We start from the raw sequence: 12,335 nt of genomic DNA on the forward strand, positions 1-12,335 counted from the left end.
GAGGATGTGCTTAGTCGTGGAATCTTGAGACTGATGGCTGAGGGTGGCATTCATCCTCTTTATTCTCCTCGAGGTACCAAGCTGTCAGCTATCCTTATCGAGTCCGAAACGAGGTTAAAGTAAGCAAACATTAAGTCAACTCTCATCTCTAATCCAGATCCGAGTTATCATAACTAAACCACCCCAGGTCGTCCCAGTTCCAAGACCTAACTAAGAAAGAAGAATCACTTTTGTTTTAGTGTGGAGATCTTCAAAATTAAGTGGCCATTACTAAGTAAGAGGGTTTTTTAGGGCCTTGTTAGATCTTCGATTCATTTGGACACTGCTTTCGGTTTCGGCAGGTCTAGCTCTTCAAGATCAAAGGCTGACGCAGTTAACAAATCATTCTTAAAAGGCGTCTCAGATTGGCGGAAATACCGGGCTAAGGGCATAGATTTTTAGGGAATCTGCTTTTATAAAAAAGTATCTTATACGATCCAAAGCGAAGCATATCAATCTCCGAAACACAGGACCCGAGAACGCTTTTTCCTCTCTTTTGATCACTAAATAATTCAAGTAAACTCATAAGAGAAGAAAGTTTGATCTAACGAAGTGAATTCAGTAAACTCATAAGTTTGATCCTGGCTCAGAACGAACGATAGATATATGCTTAACACATGCAAGTCGAACGTTGTTTTCGGGGAGTTGGAAAAAGAAGGAAGATCTGCTCCTAGCTATTTCTTTAGCTGATGAGTTGAGAACAAAGTGGCGAACAGATGCATAACGCGTGAGAATCTGCCAAAGAGTTCGGGCTAAATCCTGAATCAAGCTAGAAAGCGCTCTTTGATGAGCCCGCGTAGTATTAGGTAGTTGGTCGAGTAAAGGCTAACCAAGCCGATGATGCTTAGCTGGTCTTTTCGGATGATCATCCACACTGGGACTTAGACACAGCTTGGACTCCCACGGGGGGCAGCAGTGGGGAATCTTGGACAATGGGCGCAAGCCGGATCCAGCAATATGGCGTAAGTGCAGAAGGGTAATTTCACTTGTCAAGTTCTTTCGTTGAGTGCGCGATCATGACATGACTCGAGGAAGAATCTCCGGCTAACTCCGTGCCAGTAGCCATGGTAATACGGGGAGGGGGGAGTGTTCTTCAGAATGACTGGGCGTAAAGGGCACGTAGGCCGTTCATCGGGTTGAAAGTGATAGTCGCCAAAAAGTAGCAGATTGCTTTTGAAACCAATGAATTTGGGTAAGATAGAGGATAATGGAATTTCGTATGTAGGGGTGAAATCCGGAGATCTACGAAGGAAGGCCAAAAGCGAAGGCAGCTCTCTGGGTCTCTACCGACGCTGATGTGCGAAAGCATGGGGAGCAAACAGGATTAGATACCCTGGTAATCCATGTCGTAAACGATGTATGTTCGCCCTTGGTGCAAATCAGGGGCCCAGCTAACGCGTGAAACACTCCGCCTGGGGTGTACGGTCGCAAGACCGAAACTCAAAGGAATTGACGAGGGCCTGCATAAGCGGTGGAGCATGTGGTTTAATTGGATACAACGCACAAAACCTTACCAGCGCTTGACATATGAACTAGACCGTCCTTAATGCGATGACACTGACTTTCATACAGGTGCTGCATGGATGTCGTCGGCTTGTCTCATGAGATGTTTGGTTAAGTCCTATAACGAGCGAAACCCTCGTTTTGTGTTGCTGAGACATGCGCCTGTTTTTCAAGTCACCTTTATAAACCTAAGTGAGCCTAGGAGCCGAGTAACGTAACGCGCGTCAGTGCTACTAAGTGCCAACACCTTCTAGGCCCTTTAGGTCTCAGACTCATAGATCGCAAGATAGGGCAAGACCTACAGACTAGGAAGACTCTATCTATATCTAATTCAAGCGAGAGCCGCCCGATAGTTGGCACGGTATAGTGGTACGTAGTGGTGATAGTACTACTGCCACCAAATGGCTTTGAAAGAATCAAGGTGCATGCCGCTCTCACTAGGGACTGCCAGTGATATACTGGAGGAAGGTGGGGATGACGTCAAGTCCGCATGGTCCTTATGGGCTGGGCCACACACGTGCACAATGGCAATTACAGTGGGAAGCAAGGCCGTAAGGTGGAGCAAATCCAGAAAGATTGCCTCAGTTCGGATTGTTCTCTACAATTCGGGAACATGAAGTTGGAATCGCTAGTAATCGCGGATCAGCATGCCGCAGTGAATCTGTACCCGGTCCCTGTACACACCGCCCGCCACACACTGGGAATTGGTTTCGCCCGAAGCATCGGATCAATGATCATCCATTCCTTACCTTAAAAGGCAAGTGAGGGTAAACCTCTTTACATGTGTACCAATACACAAAGGCTCTTGGTGGTCTTATTGTCGCATACCACGGTGGGGTCTTCGACTGGGCTGAAGTCGTAACAAGGTAGCCGTAGGGGAACCTGTGGCTAGATCGAATCAGAGAGGGCCAAGAAAACGGATGCGCGTGCTAACGTGCAACGACTTTATAGGTAGGAGCCGTTGCTTGTTGGCACGTCATTTTGTGACACCCTGACCAAATTTACCTCTTGGTAATCAATTTCTAAAGAAAAACCGGGCACTTTGGTGAGACGTGAAAAGACTCGATCCCATTCTGACTTCGATAGGTGGAATCGTCTCACGCCATATGTACTGAGAATATTCGGGAGACGTGGTACAAGCACGGAAAAACACTTTCATCATAAGAGAAGAAGTTCGAAAGAATCGACCTCGGGTAGCCGAGTCTCTAACACCAACCTATAATATTGAAATGATATACCAAAACCCAAGGGCAGGTCCAAGGTCATGGATAATAAAGTAGGTTGGCGAGGAGATAGGGTGCCTAAGAAGGAAAGATCAGTGCCGCCCACCAGAGGCACCCGTTTGGGTTTCCTAAAGTCTTAAAGAATAGCTTTCATGTCGTTCATATAATCCAGAAGAACGCGTATATTCCTTTCTTTCTTCTTAAGCTGTCATCTCTTCATAAGGTAGATAGAACTCATCCGACGACTACGTGTATGGACACTACTTTTAAGAATCCCTTAATTAATCAGGCGTGGACCTCCATTAAAGGTATTAGCTAATCAAAGGAAAGAACCAAAGTTTATAGAAAGGTGTCTCAAGCAAAATTAGTATAGTATCTTAAAGTATGAAGGCTAGCATTATATGTTCCTCCAAGGCACGTTGAACCATTTATAAAGGTCAAAGAGAACGGAAACCCTTAGATCTCTCAAAAAGGCCAAACCTGGATTGTCAAGAGCTTCAAGGTCAAGAGCAAGGTAGTTTCTAGCAAAGTATGCAAGGACTACGACTAAGTGAACTAAAGCCTCTCCTGAAGTATAGAAGTTAACATTTTTAGGTATTCCTTCTTAAACTGAGAGCATTAAAAGCAGTATAGGATATAACATAGGCAAGGAGTAAGTCTGAAGTGCTTCACATTATGGGTTAGATTGCCCTGAGTCTCAATAGTATGATATGTAAAAGCCGTGGTACTTAAGCGAAATGAGGAATAAAATCTATCCACCTTTTTAGTAGGATCGGGGTGTACAAGCGGCAAAGACTGAGCTTGAAAGCATTAATCACGAGCATAACAAGCCTCAAAGCAAACACAGTGTCTACAAACATATAAAAGCGAGCCCTCCATTTCCTTCTTTGACACTTGGGTCCTTTGTTTCTAAAAAAGAGTTCTCTTGAAGTACTTTAGCTGACCAAAGGGATGATATGACTAACCTAGGGAAAACGTGAATGAGTGCTGCACTGGCAGCTAAAGCCAGTAACTAATCCCTGCCTTTTACTTGGATTTATCTTCATCCGACTCATCGATAAAGTTGGTAAGACCTGGCTGCTAATGGGAACTACTAGCTATTCCTTTCCTTGAAGCGTTGACCGGATCTGACCGAAGTGCTTTTTGCTGACCAATTCAAACAAGATCAACTACGACTTCTTTGACAGGATACGCCTGCTCGTACAACTCTAGCTTATCCTATTATGGTGAACTTCTTCTCCAGCTTGTCCTCCGGGCAACAGTCTGGACTTATTCTTTGCTCTTCAATCGATGCCTAACTCAAGCTTGTACATAGAACGAGCTCCGCTAAGCAACTAGATGCCTTCTTTCCTAAGTCCATAGCTCAAGTTCACCTTAGCTAGCGCTACCTTTAACAAGCAAGTGAGTTACAAACTCTTTATCCTGATATATCTTTTCGGGTTTTTCTGAAAAGTCTTTGTTTTAGTTTCTTATTATCTGACTCCCTCCCGTTTGTTTGTTTAACTCAACACCAGCACCTGGCTTTCCTTACTTTTCTGGAAGCACAAGAAGGTTGGTAGCTTTGTTAGGACTCATTCTCTTTCTTAGATCACCCTAGATGATGAGACTATTGTTTTGTACGCCCGTAATTTTTTAGGTATGCCCGAAAACAGGTTACTCTTCAAAGGGTTTGGGGCTCGAAATCGTGGCCCAATAGTTCTCTGGTTTAATCAATTTTCAGAACCGATTTACTCCGGTTCCTGTTCGGTGATACCCTAGAACCGAAACAGAAAATCAATTTATCTAGGGTTTCTTCCTATCATGACGACATATAGACGCCTCCTCCCATCTCCTCTCTTCCTTCCCAAATACTCGCTAGCAATTTCTCCTCCTCCTTTTACGGGTTAAAATCTGTTTGATGCAGAAACTTTAACTTATTCTTTCATAGTAAAAAGAGATTAATTTATTGTTTCATAGATTAATTTATTCTTTCATCATAGTAGAAAGAGATGGGAAAAAAAAAGGATGAAAGAAGGTGGTGCTGATGGAGGGAAACGAGAAGGAAATGGTGAACACTCACCTTCGACAATCTTTGTTAGCGGCTTAACTGACTCTATTACTGACGCCCAGGTAGATTATTGAACTGATTTGGTCTCTATATAGTTGATTAATTGATTAAGATGTTTCAACAATTTAGACTTTATAATAAACCTAATTGTGAAATTCATACAGTTTGAAGAAACATTCAGTGAAGTTGGTCCTGTCAAGCATTCCTTCGTGGTTAGGCATAAAGGTATGTTTAACCACCTTCACTATTTACTATTTCAAATCCTTTATATGTCTTCTTACTTAAATTGTTCCGAAACTGTGTTTTTCAGGTGTTCATTCTGGGATTGGATACGTTCGATTGTAAGATTTTGTTTCTTCATCTTAATTCATATTTTGTAGCTGCACCTGATTTTCTAGTGATGGGTTTTTTTTTTTCTTCTTCAAAAAGTAGCTTCTTTTAGTATACAGTAATGAAGTTTTATGTTCCTTATTTGAATTATCTGTTTTCCATTTCCAGTGTTGCTACTGGAGATGCCAACCTTGCCGCTGAGCTGAAAAACGGAACATCTCTTGGTGGTAAGAAAATTGCAGTAAAACTTGCCAAGTATCGTGCACCCCGCGGACAGAGGCGGTTGAAGACAGATCGAGGTTTTACCTTCTTGTATTACTAGTTGCTAACATATTCATACATTGACATGCAAAATAAAATTCTGGACTTCTTCTCACACTCTTAGTGTTTGTGTTGCCTTGTAGTTAATGCAGATGTCTCTAAGAGAAAAGATGACAAGGAAGAGATTACCATTAAAGATGTCAAAGACGAAAAGATTTCAGATTCACATGAAATAGGTTTACACGCAGAGATTTTCACTCCCTTCACCTTTTGTTTGCGTTATTATTATCTTGGTTTCTAATATTTTCTGGCGGTATTGGTGTTCTCTTAAAATCCTTCAGAGGAGGTGAACAGAACCGGTAAAGCTCTTGTTACATCTCTTGCTGATAAAGAGCAGTCTTCCAAGGAGGTGCAGGGAACCATTGAAGCTCTTGTATCTCCCAAATCTCTTTGTAAGAACGGGAAGTCATCAGGAGAGGTTCCTCCCAATATTGTTGCGACTAAAGGGGAGTCATCATCAGAAAAACAGAGGTATTTATTTGCTTTCCATGATGCCTTTACTGTTTTATGGAAGAAACTCTAATCCTGAAATTTGTTTACTTGGGACTTTGGAGCCATTGAGTCAGTCATCCAGTTATTTGGCAACTAATCAGTCGGTTTGAATTTGTAATGAATTAGACTTTGTTTGTCATCTCTTGTGATAGTCAGTCCAAGATTTAGTACTTATCATGCTACTCCTCGTGCTACTTTTGCTTTTATGAAGGGTTGCTAGAACAGTTATATTTGGTGGACTTACGAATGCTGATATTGCTGAGGAAGTTATTTCCCGTGCCAAAGAGGTTGGTAACGTGTGTTCTGTAATGTATCCTCTCCCAGAACAAAAGCTTGAACATCATGGTCAGTATTCATTATCCTGTAGCTTACTCGTTTTGCTGTCTGTTTCTAAACCAAGTTCATTGTCACGTGGGTAAATCTTTTCAGTCCACTAAGCTGCTCAAATCATAGATGGAAAAGGTGCTCAGCACAAATTTCACATTATTGTTCGCCGTTATCTGATTTTAAGCGATATGTATGTTTTATGACTCAAGCGCTCACTCGAGATGGATGCACGATGGATGCTGCAGCTGTAATTTACAGGGGTGTTAAATCAGCTCATGTTGCGGTTTCTAAGTTGCATCAACAAGAGATAAAGGGTGCATCTGTTTGGGCACGCCAGTTGGGTGGCGAGGTATAACATTCTTTAGCACGGGGTACCTATTTTGAACTGTCAACATGTTTCTTAATATATACCAGGATGTCATGTTTCTGAATGCTGAATTTGTAGGTTCTTCAGAAAACATTTTGAGTACTTGACTTTCTTCTTCATGCTCTAGATGATCTATGTTTGTTGTGTTTATCACTATTTTGCAGCCATGTTATGGTTTTTGGGCATATTACGAGGTTGATAATGCATCTACTATGTTCAGTATAAGATAGATCAGATCTCTATGTAGCTTCCCATGGGTAGTGTCTAAGTGCTCTTCTGATCATATGGTGCTGTATTTATTTAACCTGGAATTTATAGATCCAATGGGAAGTCCCTTCTTTCTCTGACCTGGTGTTTTAGTGAACTAATGAGGAAAAAATTCTCGGTGCTTGCTTTCTTTAGTAAAGTGATGAGCATACAATCGTAAAGTGATGAGCATACTAGTAGTCGTTTGATCAGAACTTTCTGATAATTTGTCTCCTGTGAAATATCTTTTTAAGCTCAAATGAGTCAGGTTTAAATAACCCAATTAATTTCAGTGGTAATTCTTTTTGCAGGGTTCCAAGACTGCGAAATGGAAGCTTATTGTTAGAAATATTTCTTATAAGGTTATCTCTGCAACAATAGCGTACTTTTTGTTTTTCCCCTCGCATGTTTCTTGGCAGCAGCAGCTTCATAACTCGAATATGCCTTAAACTATTTTTCTGTAGGCAAAATTCAATGAGATTAAAGAACTTTTCTCATCAGCAGGTTTTGTATGGAAAGTTTTGATTCCACAGGCACCTGAGACTGGGTATATGCAAAGCCCCATGTAACATTTGTTAAGTTTTATTTTGTATCATCTCTGGAATTTACATTTAGTTTGTTGTTTTGTACAGACCGTCCAAGGGATTTGCATTTGTTACCTTCACATGCAAGCAGGATGCCGAAAGTGTATGATTTCTGACTCATTTTTGTAACATATCTTATTATAATCGTACTTGTACTTACAAGAAATCGTGTAATTGCTTTGTCAGGCAATCCGTAAAATTAATGGGCAAAATTTTGGAGGAAGGCCGATCGCTGTTTGATTGGGCTATTCCGAAGGAAATATACACCCCTGGTGCTACTGCAGTTGATTCATATAAAGATGGTATATTTTGTATTAATACAATCTCTGATCTGTGATTATGCTTTGAGTCGACACTTTGCCCCCACAACTTCCTTGTTATTTCTTCAATTAGATTTGAATAAAAAAGAATAAAAAGTTTGATTTTCCAGGACTTCGACATAGCGAAGAGGAGGACGAAATCAGTAGTGACGATATGGAAGATGTCGATGGTAGTGTTCCTGCTGCAGCGGTTGATTCTGAGAAGGAAATTGACATTGCTATGAAAGTTCTTAACAAAGTTATGACATCCACTGGAAAAGGAGACTTGATTTCTAATGGTGAAGATTCAGCATTACCTCCTAGTAATGAGTTAACTACTACGACGGAAAAGGCTACAGTTAAGAGAAAACCTAAATGGCCTGGCAAGACTGAACTTACAGAGCATGCAAAGATGCAAGAACAGCGCGGTTTGCAGAGAACTGTTTTCATATCAACCTCCCATTTGATACTGATAATGAAGAGGTTAAGCATTGGTTCTCTGAGTTTGGGCAAGTGCAGTCATTTTTACCTGTAGTTCACAAAGTCACCAGGTATGCATATTACTTTTCTGCTATACCCTTGAGTGCGTTGTATCCTTTCAGGTTGTTCATGATTTTTCTTGTGCTATGGGTAGGCGACCAACAGGAACTGGTTTTCTCAAGTTCAGTACGTCTTCCGAGGCTGATGCCGCGGTCGCAGCTGCACAGGCTACTGGTGATTCAGAATTTCTTCTGAAAGGCAGACAACTAACTGTGTATAAGGCCCGTGACAACAAGTCAGCTTGTGATAAGGAAATTGATAAGGCAAAATGTGAACATGTTGACCAACGCAACCTTTACCTTGCAAAGGTATTCATCCACTGTTGCGTTGTCTTAGATGGCAAGTTAAATTTCATTACAAAGTTACTTATTCTATAACCCCTTCCATGATTGTCACCAGGAAGGCGTTATTCTCGAGGGCTCGCCTGCTGCTGAAGGTGTTTCATCGCATGATATGTTCAAACGTCAAGTGTAAGCAATGTTTGTGGCAAATTCACTTGCAACTGTGTTGTTAAAATTTCACCTGGGGTTTTAGTTTCCGGACTTGTGTAACATGTTATTTTTCAGGTTGGAGAAGAAGAAGAATGTTAAGCTTCGATCTCCCAACTTTCATGTTTCAAGAACTAGACTCATTGTATACAATTTGCCAATGGCAATCTCTCAGAAACAGCTTGAAAAGATTTTTATAGATGCAGTTCTTTCTAGAGCTACAAAACAAACTCCTGTCATCTAACAGGTACACTATGGAGAACATTTTTGCAACTGTTATACACTCCTTATCTATATTTAGAGAATCGGGGCTGCCGAAACTGGAATAAATCTTGCCTAGTAGTTTTAACATTAATTAATAACTGCTATATTGTAATATTTGAAAGTCAAAATTTTACCGACTTACAACGCTAATTATGCAGATAAAATTCTTAAATGAAACCAAGGATGCAAAGGCGACCAAGAACTATTCGCGTCGAGTAGCTTTCATTCAGTTCAGGGAACATCAGCATGCACTTGTGGCCTTGAGAGTTCTTAATAATAATCCTGGTAAGTATTCCTGATAGTGTAGCACATACCTAACAGTTAAGAGAAATGTTAAAAATCTTTTTTCTTGGAGTTAGAAGCCAATTGTAATAGGATCAGGGGATGAGTTTTTTAGATTTTTCGGTTGAAATATTAGAACACGTTGATTTGTATGTGAGATGATCGAAATGATGACTAGAAGTAGAACATCCTCTCTGAATATCAATAAGATGAAATAATTAGGCGTGCGGACCATTTTGAAATACAAGTCTTCTTTTAGTAACGTTTTAATTTCACATGCCTCTTGTCATCTGCAGAAACTTTTGGCCCTGAGCGTCGCCCTATCGTTGAGTTTGCCCTTGATAATATTCAATTACTGAAATGACGCCAGAAGAACCTAGAATATTATGCCCGTGCCGGCAGAGAAGTCTTGCCACGACCCACTACATCACAAAGTGCAGATACTACCCACAATAACCCTGACACAAACAAATCAGGGAGGCGCAAATCCGGAGGAAGTCCTGCAGACAAAGAGTTCAAGGCTACCACTGCAAGAGAAAGAACAACTAAGTTTGCTGCAAAAGATGGAGTTAATGGGTCAACAGAGAAACCTGAAAAGAAAAAATCATCCCGGTTGGATAGTAAATCAGCAGGTGCACTGGAGCTGATGTCAAAGGAGGATGATCAGAAGGTTCAAAGAAGGAGGAAGTTTCAGGGTGAAGTCAATTTAGAGCAGCAAAGGGAAAGGAAATTTCCAAATAAAACAAAGAAAAGGTCCAAGATTGGGGGAGATGAAGTGGTTGACAAGCTTGACGTATTGATTGAACAATATAGGTCAAAGTTTTCACAGCATATTCTGTACAAGACTGAAGGTGAAAAGCAAGTTTCCAAGCGTCTCCATAGATGGTTTTCACAGCGTATTTAGCTTTCTGATTTATTAAGAATCTGCTACTTCAATCTTTCTAGGCCTTGATTTAAATGTGGAAGTGCAGGTAAGACTTCCATGGATGCTGTATGAACTATACTATCATCCTGCGAGGCCTAGGTGAATTTATCGATAAGTCTAGTATGCAACTTTACTTATGTTTTATGATGCTGGCGGATTGTTAAGTTTATTGTTAAGCAAAGGTGAATTTATTGTTAAGAGTTTAATACTTCACAAGAGCAAGACTTCCCCTGGTTGTTAACTGCTTTCTATGGTGGCAGTTCTTACAACCCTAATAAAATTGATTCTTGGAAATTCTTAGGTGATAAAATAGCTGGCTTGGGTTGTAATGGAGATTACAATCACAATCAAGGAGGACTGCCTTTGATCAAAGTACCGATCAAAGTGAAAGCTAAGGAGGACTGCCTTTGATCTGATTGTTCTCAAGCTTCCTCCCAGGGGAGGTTGGGGATCACCATTCTATGTATCAAAAGAAAAAAAAAGGATGATTGCCATTCAATAGGAATCCGAGCCTTTCAAGAGGCTATTGAGTAATGCGGGACTCATTTAAATGTGCCCATACTTTTATTAACGCATAGCACAAAAAATTTAAGTTAAAACGAAAAATCAAAATTACCAAACGAGTCTTAATCTTTTAACTTATTATCATATTTCTTCCCCAAAATTAAAATATGAATCCTATTTTTTTTTATTTTGATCCAAGCTAAATTATATTTGAATTACAAATCACCCTTTTATAATCGTTTTCTCATTATTCTTACAAATCATCCTATTATAAACCTTAATTCTTCACTTTTCCTCAAAAAAAGAAAAAAAAAATAAACCAAACTTTTCACCCTTTCTATAAAACAATGTTATTTTCCCAAATCATGATTATCAATTGAGGTTATATATTCTAACTCTAGAACCTCTACTATATGGGTTCAACATATACAAGCCCCACTAAATGGATCCTCCACTATCAACTCCACACTTTCCATTTTTGATATTTCTAGGCCCAGAACTTTTTTTTTGGGGCCTGATTTTGAATTTTCCCGGATTGCTGACGTCATCAGGATTTTTAATAAAAGTGAAAATACCATAATTACCCTCCAGTATTTAAAGCTGTTTTATACGGTAACAGAAACAGAAAATCAAATCAAATTAGTTTTGAGCTCTCTATTCTCTCTGCTCTCATTGATTTTTTCTTCAGAAACAGAATTAGGTTTTTTCTTCACACGAAATTGTTGCATTGAAGAACAAGAGTTCGTTAGTCTGTTGCTGTGTTGAAGAGGAGACGAAGAACAAGGATTCATTGTTGCTTTTTCTCAATTTATTGATGTTATTCAGTGGATTTTAGATCTGACGAGTTTGAGACGATGCATTGAAGAACAACAAATAGGTTTGTATCAATTTTATCTTCTGTTTGTATCGAATAGGTTTGATTCATTACTTTTTCTGATTGATTGTTTGATTTCTATCTTCTACTGATTTTTGGATTTTTTTTTTGTTTCAATTTTATTGAGTCTGAGAAGAAGAAGAAGAAAATTTGGAATAGAGCAATCAACGTAGGTACGAATTGTGATTTCGATCTAGTTTTCAATTCAATTGATTTTGATTGTTACAAGGGAATTGTGATCTAGTTTTTTCACTTTTTTTATTTGGTTTTGATACTGAGTATGTTTTTGTTGATGCTTACACAGGTTTGGTTGATACCGAGAAGAGGAATAGTAAGAACATTGTTTCAGAAGTAAGAAAACAATAAATCTAGGTAAGAATTTTATTTTGTTTTTGATTTCAGATCTGTTTTCAATTTTTTTTGTTGAATTATTTGTTCTTCTTGCATGTCCGATCTGTTAATTTTTGTTGATACTGAGAGGAGTATGAAGAAACAATTTTGTTTCAGTAGAACAACTTCAATTTGATTTGTTAGACATGATGTTTTTTTGTTATAGTATGTATAACTTTAGGTTACACATGTATATCATGTTGTATTTTTAAGCATGTGTAAGGAAGGTGCAGGTGTTTTTTAGTTGCAGCATGTGTAATTTTAGTTTACACATATATATCCTGTTTGTA

At 39.4% G+C, this 12,335-nt stretch overlaps 1 pseudogene; it reads left to right on the forward strand.

The window, feature by feature from the left end:
• Positions 1-4,591: 4,591 nt before the first annotated feature.
• Positions 4,592-10,475, forward strand: LOC113359005 (annotated as a pseudogene).
• Positions 10,476-12,335: the final 1,860 nt, after the last annotated feature.

This window comes from Papaver somniferum, chromosome 3 (assembly GCF_003573695.1).
Source record: "Papaver somniferum cultivar HN1 chromosome 3, ASM357369v1, whole genome shotgun sequence".
NCBI lineage: Eukaryota > Viridiplantae > Streptophyta > Magnoliopsida > Ranunculales > Papaveraceae > Papaver > Papaver somniferum.